The 11,381-nt window shown below is 40.8% G+C and overlaps 1 protein-coding gene across 9 annotated transcripts in view; it reads right to left on the reverse strand.

Annotated features, from left to right (window-relative positions):
- Window positions 1-11,381, reverse strand: part of LOC140845177 (uncharacterized) — a 34,951-nt gene that overhangs the window by 12,418 nt on the left and 11,152 nt on the right. The window lies entirely within an intron of this gene.

Below are 11,381 nucleotides of genomic sequence, written 5' to 3' on the forward strand. Positions count from 1 at the left end.
TACAAAAGGAAAAACATTCGTATTATAGGGATACCAGAAGAGGAAGAAAGAGGAAAAGGGATAGAAAGTGTCTTTGAAGAAATAATTGCTGAAAACTTCCCCAAACTGGGGGAGGAAATAATCGAACAGACCATGGAATTATACAGAACCCCCAACAGAAAGGATCCAAGGAGGACAACACCAAGACACATAATAATTAAAATGGCAAGGATCAAGGACAAGGAAAGAGTTTTAAAGGCAGCTAGAGAGAAAAAGGTCACCTATAAAGGAAAACCAATCAGGCTAACATCAGACTTCTCAACAGAAACCCTACAGGCCAGAAGAGAATGGCATGATATACTTAATGCAATGAAACAGAAGGGCCTTGAACCAAGGATACTGTATCCAGCACGACTATCATTTAAATATGATGGTGGGATCAAACAATTCCCAGACAAGCAAAAGCTGAGGGAATTTGCTTCCCACAAACCACCTCTACAGGGCATCCTACAGGGACTGCTCTAGATGGGAGCACCCCTAAAAAGAGCACAGAACAAAACACACAACATATGAAGAATGGAGGAGGAGGAATAAGAAGGGAGAGAAGAAAAGACTCTCCAGACAGTGTATATAACAGCTCAATAAGCGAGCTAAGTTAGGCAGTAAGATACTAAAGAAGCTAACCTTGAACCTTTGGTAACCACGAATCTAAAGCCTGCAATGGCAATAAGTACATATCTTTCAATAGTCACCCTAAATGTAAATGGACTTAATGCACCAATCAAAAGACATAGAGTAATAGAATGGATAAAAAAGCAAGACCCATCTATATGCTGCTTACAAGAAACTCACCTTAAACCCAAAGATAAGCATAGACTAAAAGTCAAGGGATGGAAAAACATATTTCAGGCAAACAACAGTGAGAAGAAAGCAGGGGTTGCAGTACTAATATCAGACAAAATAGACTTCAAAACAAAGAAAGTAACAAGAGATAAAGAAGGCCACTACATAATGATAAAGGGCTTAGTCCAACAAGAGGATATAACCATTCTAAATATATATGCACCCAATACAGGAGCACCAGCATATGTGAAGCAAATACTAACAGAACTAAAGAGGGAAATAGACTGCAATGCATTCATTGTAGGAGACTTCAACACACCACTCACCCCAAAGGATAGATCCACCGGGCAGAAAATAAGTAAAGACACACAGGCACTGAACAACACACTAGAACAGATGGACCTAATAGACATCTATAGAACTTTACATCCAAAAGCAACAGGATATACATTCTTCTCAAGTGCACATGGAACATTCTCCAGAATAGACCACATACTAGCTCACAAAAAGAGCCTCAGTAAATTCCACAATATTGAAATTCTACCAACCAATTTTTCAGACCACAAAGGTATGAAAGTAGAAATAAATTCTACAAAGAAAACAAAAAGGCTCACAAACACATGGAGGCTTAACAACATGCTACTAAATAATCAATGGATCAATGAACAAATCAAAATAGAGATCAAGGAATATATAGAAACAAATGACAACAACAACACTAAGCCCCAACTTCTGTGGGATGCAGCGAAAGCAGTCTTAAGAGGAAAGTATATAGCAATCCAGGCACACTTGAAGAAGGAAGAACAATCCCAAATGAATAGTCTAACATCACAACTATTAAAACTGGAAAAAGAAGAACAAATGAGGCCTAAAGTCAGCAGAAGGAGGGACATAATAAAGATCAGAGAAGAAATAAACAAAATTGAGAAGAATAAAACAATAGCAAAAATCAACGAAACCAAGAGCTGGTTCTTTGAGAAAATAAACAAAATAGATAAGCCTCTAGCCCAACTTATTAAGAGAAAAAGAGAGTCAACACAAATCAACATAATCAGAAATGAGAATGGAAAAATCACGACAGACTCCACAGAAATACAAAGAATTATTAAAGACTACTATGAAAACCTATATGCCAACAAGCTGGAAAACCTAGAAGAAATGGACAACTTACTAGAAAAATACAACCTCCCAAGACTGACCAAGGAAGAAACACAAAAGTTAAACAAACCAATTACAAGCAAAGAAATTGAAACAGTAATCAAAAAACTACCCAAGAACAAAACCCCGGGGCCGGACGGATTTACCTCGGAATTTTATCAGACACACAGAGAAGACATAATACCCATTCTCCTTAAAGTGTTCCACAAAATAGAAGAAGAGGGAATACTCCCAAACTCATTCTATGAAGCCAACATCACCCTAATACCAAAACCAGGAAAAGACCCCACCAAAAAAGAAAATTACAGACCAATATCCCTGATGAATGTAGATGCAAAAATACTCAATAAAATATTAGCAAACAGAATTCAACAGTATATCAAAAGGATCATACACCATGACCAAGTGGGGTTCATCCCAGGGATGCAAGGATGGTACAACATTCGAAAATCCATCAACATCATCCACCACATCAACAAAAAGAAAGACAAAAACCACATGATCATCTCCATAGATGCTGAAAAAGCATTTGACAAAATTCAACATCCATTCATGATAAAAACTCTCAGCAAAATGGGAATAGAGGGCAAGTACCTCAACATAATAAAGGCCATATATGATAAACCCACAGCCAGCATTATACTGAACAGCGAGAAGCTGAAAGCATTTCCACTGAGATCGGGAACCAGACAGGGATGCCCACTCTCCCCACTGTTATTTAACATAGTACTGGAGGTCCTAGCCACGGCAATCAGACAAAACAAAGAAATACAAGGAATCCAGATTGGTAAAGAAGAAGTTAAACTGTCACTATTTGCAGATGATATGATACTGTACATAAAAAACCCTAAAGACTCCACTCCAAAACTACTAGAACTGATATCGGAATACAGCAAAGTTGCAGGATACAAAATCAACACACAGAAATCTGTAGCTTTCCTATACACTAACAACGAATCAATAGAAAGAGAAATCAGGAAAACAATTCCATTCACCATTGCATCAAAAAGAATAAAATACCTAGGAATAAACCTAACCAAGGAAGTGAAAGACTTATACTCTGAAAACTACAAGTCACTCTTAAGAGAAATTAAAGGGGACACTAATAAATGGAAACTCATCCCATGCTCATGGCTAGGAAGAATTAATATCGTCAAAATGGCCATCCTGCCGAAAGCAATATACAAATTTGATGCAATCCCTCTCAAATTACCAGCAACATTCTTCAATGAATTGGAACAAATAATTCAAAAATTCATATGGAAACACCAAAGACCCCGAATAGCCAAAGCAATCCTGAAAAAGAAGAATAAAGTAGGGGGGATCTCACTCCCCAACTTCAAGCTCTACTACAAAGCCATAGTAATCAAGACAATTTGGTACTGGCACAAGAACAGAGCCACAGACCAGTGGAACAGATTAGAGACCCCAGAAATTAACCCAAACATATATGGTCAATTAATATTTGATAAAGGAGCCATGGATATACAATGGCAAAATGACAGTCTCTTCAACAGATGGTGCTGGCAAAACTGGACAGCTACATGTAGGAGAATGAAACTGGACCATTGTCTAACCCCATATACAAAGGTAAACTCAAAATGGATCAAAGACCTGAATGTAAGTCACGAAACCATTAAACTCTTGGAAAAAAACATAGGCAAAAACCTCTTAGATATAAACATGAGTGATCTCTTCTTGAACATATCTCCCCGGGCAAGGAAAACAACAGCAAAAATGAGCAAGTGGGACTACATTAAGCTGAAAAGCTTCTGTACAGCGAAAAACACCATCAATAGAACAAAAAGGAACCCTACAGTATGGGAGAATATATTTGAAAATGACAGATCTGATAAAGGCTTGACGTCCAGAATATATAAAGAGCTCACACGCCTCAACAAACAAAAAACAAATAACCCAATTAAAAAATGGGCAGAGGAACTGAACAGACAGTTCTCCAAAAAAGAAATACAGATGGCCAAGAGACACATGAAAAGATGCTCCACATCGCTAATTATCAGAGAAATGCAAATTAAAACTACAATGAGGTATCACCTCACACCAGTAAGGATAGCTGCCATCCAAAAGACAAACAACAACAAATGTTGGCGAGGCTGTGGAGAAAGGGGAACCCTCCTACACTGCTGGTGGGAATGTAAATTAGTTCAACCATTGTGGAAAGCAGTATGGAGGTGCATCAAAATGCTCAAAACAGACCTACCATTTGACCCAGGAATTCCACTCCTAGGAATTTACCCTAAGAACGCAGCAATCAAGTTTGAGAAAGACAGATGCACTCCTATGTTTATCGCAGCACTATTTACAATAGCCAAGAATTGGAAGCAACCTAAATGTCCATCTGTAGATGAATGGATAAAGAAGATGTGGTACATATACACAATGGAATACTACTCAGCCATAAGAAGTGGAAAAATCCAACCATTTGCAGCAACATGGATGGAGCTGGAGAGTATTATGCTCAGTGAAATAAGCCAAGCGGAGAAAGAGAAATACCAAATGATTTCACTCATCTGAGGAGTATAGGAACAAAGGAAAAACTGAAGGAACAAAACAGCAGCAGAATTACAGAACCCAAAAATGGACTAACAGGTACCAAAGGGAAAGGAACTGGGGAGGATGGGTGGGCAGGGAGGGATAAGGGGGGGGAAGAAGAAGGGGGGTATTAAGATTAGCATGCATGGGGGGGAGGGAGAAAGGGGAGGGTGGGCTGCACAACACAGAGAGGACAAGTAGTGACTCTACCACATTTTGCTAAGCTGATGGACAGTAACCGTAATGTGGTTGTTAGGGGGGACCTGATATAGGGGAGAGCATAGTAAACATAGTATTCTTCAGGTAAGTGTAGATTAAAAATTTAAAAAAAAAAGAAAGAAAGAAAGAAAAGGGGGATTACTCCTTAACAGGATAAAACTATTGGTAAATCAAAGATCAACGCATGCTTTAAATATCCTTAATGTTGATCACTTAAAGGGTGTCAGATGTATCAGCTATGGAGGTACTCTTTTCTGATAATATTCCTTTCTCTTAATTAAAAAAAAAGAAAAAAAAAAAAGCAGTTACTGTGTGCTGACCTCCAATGAGTTCTGCACAGTGGTATAGAGGGCATGTCAAAGTGTGGGCAAAGGGTCTGTTTGTTTCTACGCAGAAGATCAAGGCCTAGCTTGGATACCCAGAAAATGAACTAAGATACGATATGAGGAGGAGCTTCCGGCATCAGCACTCTCTGGAGGACTCGTGCCGGGGGATGATCATCAAAAAGCCTCCACAGGGATCCGGACGATGCTGCGGTTGTGGCTGCATCCAGCCCACCGTCTCCTGGACTTGCCATAAGAAGGAGGAGGGAGATGTCTAGGCTGGCATGTGCATACAGTGAGACAACGAATTTGACCAGATCTGTACTGTTGGAACTCAACCAGGAGTTGGGAGGGGTGCAAGTTGTAGCACCCCAAAATCTCATGACTATAGACTATCTATGGTTAAAAGAACATATGGGATGTGAACAGATCCCAGAAATGGGCTGCTTTAATTTGTCTGATGGTTCAAGTACAGTTGGACAATATCCATCATATCATAGATAAATTTTCACAAATGCCTAGGGTGCCTAAATGGTTTTCTTGGCTTCACTGGAGATGGCTGGTAATTATAGATTTGCTTTGTTTATGTCACCGTATTCCTATTATGTTAATATGTGTGTGCAAATTAGTTAGTAGTTTAAAACCTATACATAATTAAGGTACTATACAAGAAGATATGTCAAAGAAATAATCAATCCTCCCAAGTTTCCTTCATATGCTACATCTATAGCTTTTCTTCTTCCTTCCTAATTACAAACCTTAAATAGAATTCGTGCCTCATATCGAATTTACCGAGTATCATAATTCCTCCAGGTGGTAAAGATACCTCGAGACAAGTGCTGGGCATAGAAGCCACAGGGCATAAATCTGCAAAGAAGTAAAAAGCTAACCTTTGCAAACAATATGGCTTCTCTCTCACTTACCAACTTTACATTTCCCTGTATGGCCCCGGAAGATGACTGGTTAGCCAGAGACGGGTAAGATTCCTCAAGGGAGGAACAACCTAAGACAGGCACAGTCGCAGGGGGGCCATCAGGTGAGAATTTGGGGATCAACAGAGGTGAGGCTCAGAACCTCACCCCCCCTGCTTTGAGAGAAATCTTCTGCATCCGTGGATGTCTTGCTGCCCTTGTCTAGCCTGGATTAATACTTAGTCCATAGGCACACACCTGATCATCTGATCATCTATATTTGCCTTCTTACAGCACTAAACTATGTTTTCTACCTTTATCTTGCATCTACCTACCACTTCAGCATTTTATTAAAAATAAAAATAATAATAATAATAGGAGAAATGTGGGATCAACATATAAATCAAGTACAAAAATCAAATGAATATTCATATTTGACCTGATGGTTTATAGGTCATATTGCATGATCAAAACCGAAAGTTTCTGTGATGAATGCCCTTGTACTGTTCACCATGTAAGAATTTATTCACTCTGTAAGAATTCGTTCACCATGTAAGAACTTGTTCGTTATGCTTCAGAAGATTGGAGACTGACGAGAATTAGGCTTGAGATGGATTAATGATTGTACATTGAGTATTGACCCCCCTATACTGAATTTTATTGTTGTTAACAACCATTTGATCAATAAATATGAGAGATGCCCTCTCAAAAAAAAAAAAAAAAAAAAAAAAAAAAAAAGTTATGAAGACTCTTACCTATGACCTTGGTTCCTTTAAAGATGTGTTCTAACCAGCCACAGGGGACACTGCAATTTCCAGAGAGTAATATTTTTATGGTGTTGTGAACCTTTGGATTGTGTCATAATTCTTTCTCAGAAGCACCTACTATTATATACTAAAGTGAATTAATTTACTTAACAGGCCTGTGACTACCAGTTATGTTTAACCTGACATTATTCCCTCTTTGTATTAAGACTTTCTGTGTCATATGTTAAAAAAATAACAGTAAAAATAAAAGTGGCATTGTTTTTGGTTCATGGACAAGCCTGGGTTTGGGAGAACTAGCCAAGAGCAGCGATTTACCCACTGTGGTACACTGTCACACCTGCAGGCACAGGAACCCCTGTCGGGCAGGCCAGCCTGGCCTGTTGTGGAATCAGACATGCCCCTGAACAGTCAGGGATGGTTCCAGCTTTGGGCAAAAGAGGAGATGCAGCCAGGCCAGAAGGATGTAGCATACAAGGGGAAATCACAGAAGAAAGGGCACACCTTGTGAGGATGAACTCAGGCAACCCTCCAAACAGCTCTGTGAGGAAAACACAATCATCTTCCCTATGCACGGGTAATGGTCCTGCCTCACCATCCGCAGGGCATGGTGAGCATGGTGTGGTGGGCGTGGTGAGTGTGGCAAGTGTGGTGGGTGTGTTGGGAGTGGCAGGCATGGTGGTGGGTGTGGCAGGTGGTAAGCATTGTGGGATGTGGTGGGCATGGCATGTGGCTGCCCTCAACAAGCCTGCTTGGCATGTGTACACAGGCCTGTGCTCCAAACTCACATCAAGAGGGCTCTGATTTTTCACAGGGGCTGCACCTGCCTGTCCCACACATTGTCGGATGCTTGGCATCCCTAGCAACAGGCGCTATTGTTAATAACCTCCCCAACATTGTGGCAACTAAAAATGCCAACTTAGACATTTCCAAACGTCAACTGGAAAGAGAATGAGAGAAGGGGGCAACAGCATTTCCGGCTGAGAATGGCTGGGTGCTGTGAAGGGTCCAGATTTCTGTTTCCTTGTCAGAGGGGATGGAAAGGTTGGTGCTCAGACGCTGTGGCCTGCTGTCCGCCCCTCACCACACACAAGTGCACACCCTAGGCCCCGGGGGTTGGGGCTGGACTGGGACACCCCGTGTAGATGCTCTCGGGGCCCTGCGACGGGGCCACCACAGTTCTGAGCCCACCCTCTCCCCACTTCTCGCACTTCCTTACCCCTCCTGTAGGACCTCGCCCAACAGGAGGAATCACGCCTGTGTGTTTAGTCAAAGGCTGCAAACTCATGACCTGCATAAACGTTTTGTTTGGCTAACCCAGAGACTTTATTTTTGTATCTTAATTTTGTCGCCACATTTTGAAACTAGATCTCACATAAAAACTGGATTTTCAGTTCCTCTTGACAAATGAGAAATTCAAGCACCCAGGCCCACATTCCAGCCTGACAACGGACTGGAGCCCCCTGGAAGCACACAGGCCTCTCCAGGAGCTCGCCATTCCGTCGGCCCCGGGAGCCAGGAGTGGTGCCCGCCCGCCGTGGAGTCCTATCTTTGCACTTCTGCATCTGCTACTGTCAAAGGGTTTCCTTTCTGCCCACTTTCTGCGGCCTCAGCCAAGGGAGGCATGCCCGGGTGGGGCAGTTAGGGAGGGGAAAGCCTGGATGTTTGCACCGAGTGATTCATATTCCCCAAAATGCCCTACTGAGCTCAGTAGTGGAGGATCTCAGTCTGAAGACTTAGTCCACGTGAGCTGCTGGTGTCCTCTGGCGCCATCTAAACAAACTCTGGTGCTGCTAATAGTCCTGACCTTCCTAAATAAGGGAGCATTTGCTGCTGCTTCATCTCTCCAACCTGGGGTACATTTCAAAGCTGTCTTCCTCCTCCTGACCACTGATGGTGAAAGATGATTCTCCTGCCTGTGAGGTGGGTGTGAGGATAGTGGGGGCAGAAGCTGGGCTATCTCAGCTGACTTCTGTCTTTTTCCATTCCTATCTCCTGGGAGAGACTGAGTTGTACAGAGTCAGAGAAATGGTTTACGAGGCAAGAGGCAGGGGGTCTGCAGTTGAATCTGATAGTCACTCTACCTCTTGAGATTAAAAAAAAAGTAAGCTGGGCTAAATAACCCATGAGGTTCATTCCCTCCCATAAAGTCACTGATCTCATAGTTCAGATACACAGACACCCCCATGCTGGTGCACAAGTGTGATATTGATATTGAAATCATACTAGAGAATCTCAAGTCAATTCTGAAAATTAAAAAATTTCAGGAAACAAAGAGATCTTTAATGTTTTACTATCTTCATGACCCTTTTCGAATTTTCAATACTTGCTTCTCTTTACTCTTCTACCTAAACAAATGCCGTGGTGTCCCTTTTATCCAAATGCTTATTTCATTTCTTTTAAAATTGCTTACTTGTGAGTACAAGATCCTCTCTCCTCTGAGAGCACTGAGAAAATTCTGGAAAGCTGGGCTGGGAAGTCTAAGGTATCTTCAAGTATAAACAAATGTGTTAAGAAGTCAGTGTTTAGATCAGGGTTTCCTTGCCCCTGGCTGGGAGCATTTTTCCCCATCTTCCTGCTTTGCAGTCTTAAAAACTCTATTAATACCTGATAAGGGGTTACTATCCAGAATATAAAAAGAACTCCTACAACTCAACAATGAAAAAACAAGTAACCTGCTTTTTAAAACAGAGAACTTGAATACACACATTTCTCCAAAGAAGACATACAAATGTCCAACAAACACATGAAAAGATGTTCAACGTCACTAATCATTAGGGAAATGCAAATCAAAACCACAAAGTGGTATGACCTCACACACATAAGGATAGCTGCTGTCCAAAAAAACCCCAGAAAATAACAAGTGTTGACAAGAATGTGGAGAAAGTGGAGTCCCCGTGCACTGCTGGTAGGAATGTAAACTGGAACAACTTGTGAGAAAAACTACATGGCAGCTTTTCAAGAAGTTATTAAGAATGGAACTACCATATAATCCCACAATTCCTCTTCTGGGCATATACCCAAATGAATTGAAAGCTGGGACTCAGATACTTGTACACTTATATTCAAAGCAGCATTATTTACAATATCCAAAAAGCAGAAACAACCCAAGTGTCTGCTGATGAACAAAACGAGGTCTATACATATGCTGGAATATTCTTCAGCCTTAAAATGCAAAGAAATGTTTACATAAGCTACAACATGGACGAATCTTAAAGACATTATACTTGGTGAAACAAGTTAGTTACACATAGACAAATACTGTTTGATTCCACTTATATAAGATACCTAAAGTTGTCAAATTTATAGAGACAAAGTAGAAGGGTGGGTACCAGGGGCTGAGGGAGGGGGGATGGGGAGCTGTTGGTTAATGGGTGCAGAGTTTCAGTTTTGCAAGATGAAAGAAGTTGGTGGTGGTGATGGTTATACCAGTGCAGATGGCTTAGCATTACTGAGCTATACACTTCAAAATGGTTAAGATGCTGAACTTTATTATATGTATTTTAACATAAGTGATTTTTTTTTGAGAGGGCATCTCTCATATTTATTGATCATATGGTTGTTAACAACAATAAAATTCTGAATAGGGGACTCAATGCACAATCATTAATCAACCCCAAGCCTAATTCTCATCAGTCTCCAATCTTCTGAAGCATAACAAACAAGTTCTTACATGGTGAACAAGCTCTTACATAGTGAATAAGTTCTTACATGGTGAACAGTGCAAGGGCAGTCATATCACAGAAACTTTCGGTTTTGATCACACATCATGAATTATAAATAATCAAGTCAGATATGATTATTCATTTGATTTTTATACTTGATTTATATGTGAATCCCACATTTCTCCCTTTTTTTGTTTTAATGAAATGCTGAAGTGGTAGGTAGATGCAAGATAAAGGTAGAAAACATAGTTTAGTGCTGTAAGAGGGCAAATGTAGATGATCAGGTGTGTGCCTATAGACTAAGTATTAATCCAAGCTAGACAAGGGCAACAAAACATCCACGGATGCAGAAGATTTCTCTCAAAACAGGGGGGGTGAGGTTCTAAGCCTCACCTCTGTCGATCCCCAATTTCTCACCTGATGGCCCCCCTGCGACTGTGCCTGTCTTAGGTTGTTCCTCCCTTGAGGAATCTTACCCATCTCTGGCTAACCAGTCATCTTCCGGGGCCATACAGGGAAATGTAAAGTTGGTAAGTGAGAGAGAAGCCATACTGTTTGAAAAGGTTAGCTTTTTACTTCTTTGCATATTTATGCCCTGTAGCTTCTATGCCCAGCATTTGTCTTGAGGTATCTTTACCACTTGGAAGAATTATGATACTCAGTAAATTCGATATGAGGCACAAATTCTATTTAAGGGTTGTAATTAGGAAGGAAGAAGGAAAGCTATATAAGTAGCAGGCGGAAGAAAACATGGGAACATTATTTCATTGACATACCTTCTTGTAGAGTAACTTCAGCATGTATAGGTTTTAAACTACTGATTAAATTGCGCACACACATTGACATAATAGGAGTACAGTTAAATAACCAAAGCAGACCTATAATTACCAGTCATCTCCAGTGAAACCAAGAAAACCAGTTAGGCACCTTAGGCATTTGTGAAAACTTATCTATGATATGGTGGAT

Source organism: Manis javanica, chromosome 12 (genome assembly GCF_040802235.1).
Source record: "Manis javanica isolate MJ-LG chromosome 12, MJ_LKY, whole genome shotgun sequence".
Lineage (NCBI taxonomy): Eukaryota > Metazoa > Chordata > Mammalia > Pholidota > Manidae > Manis > Manis javanica.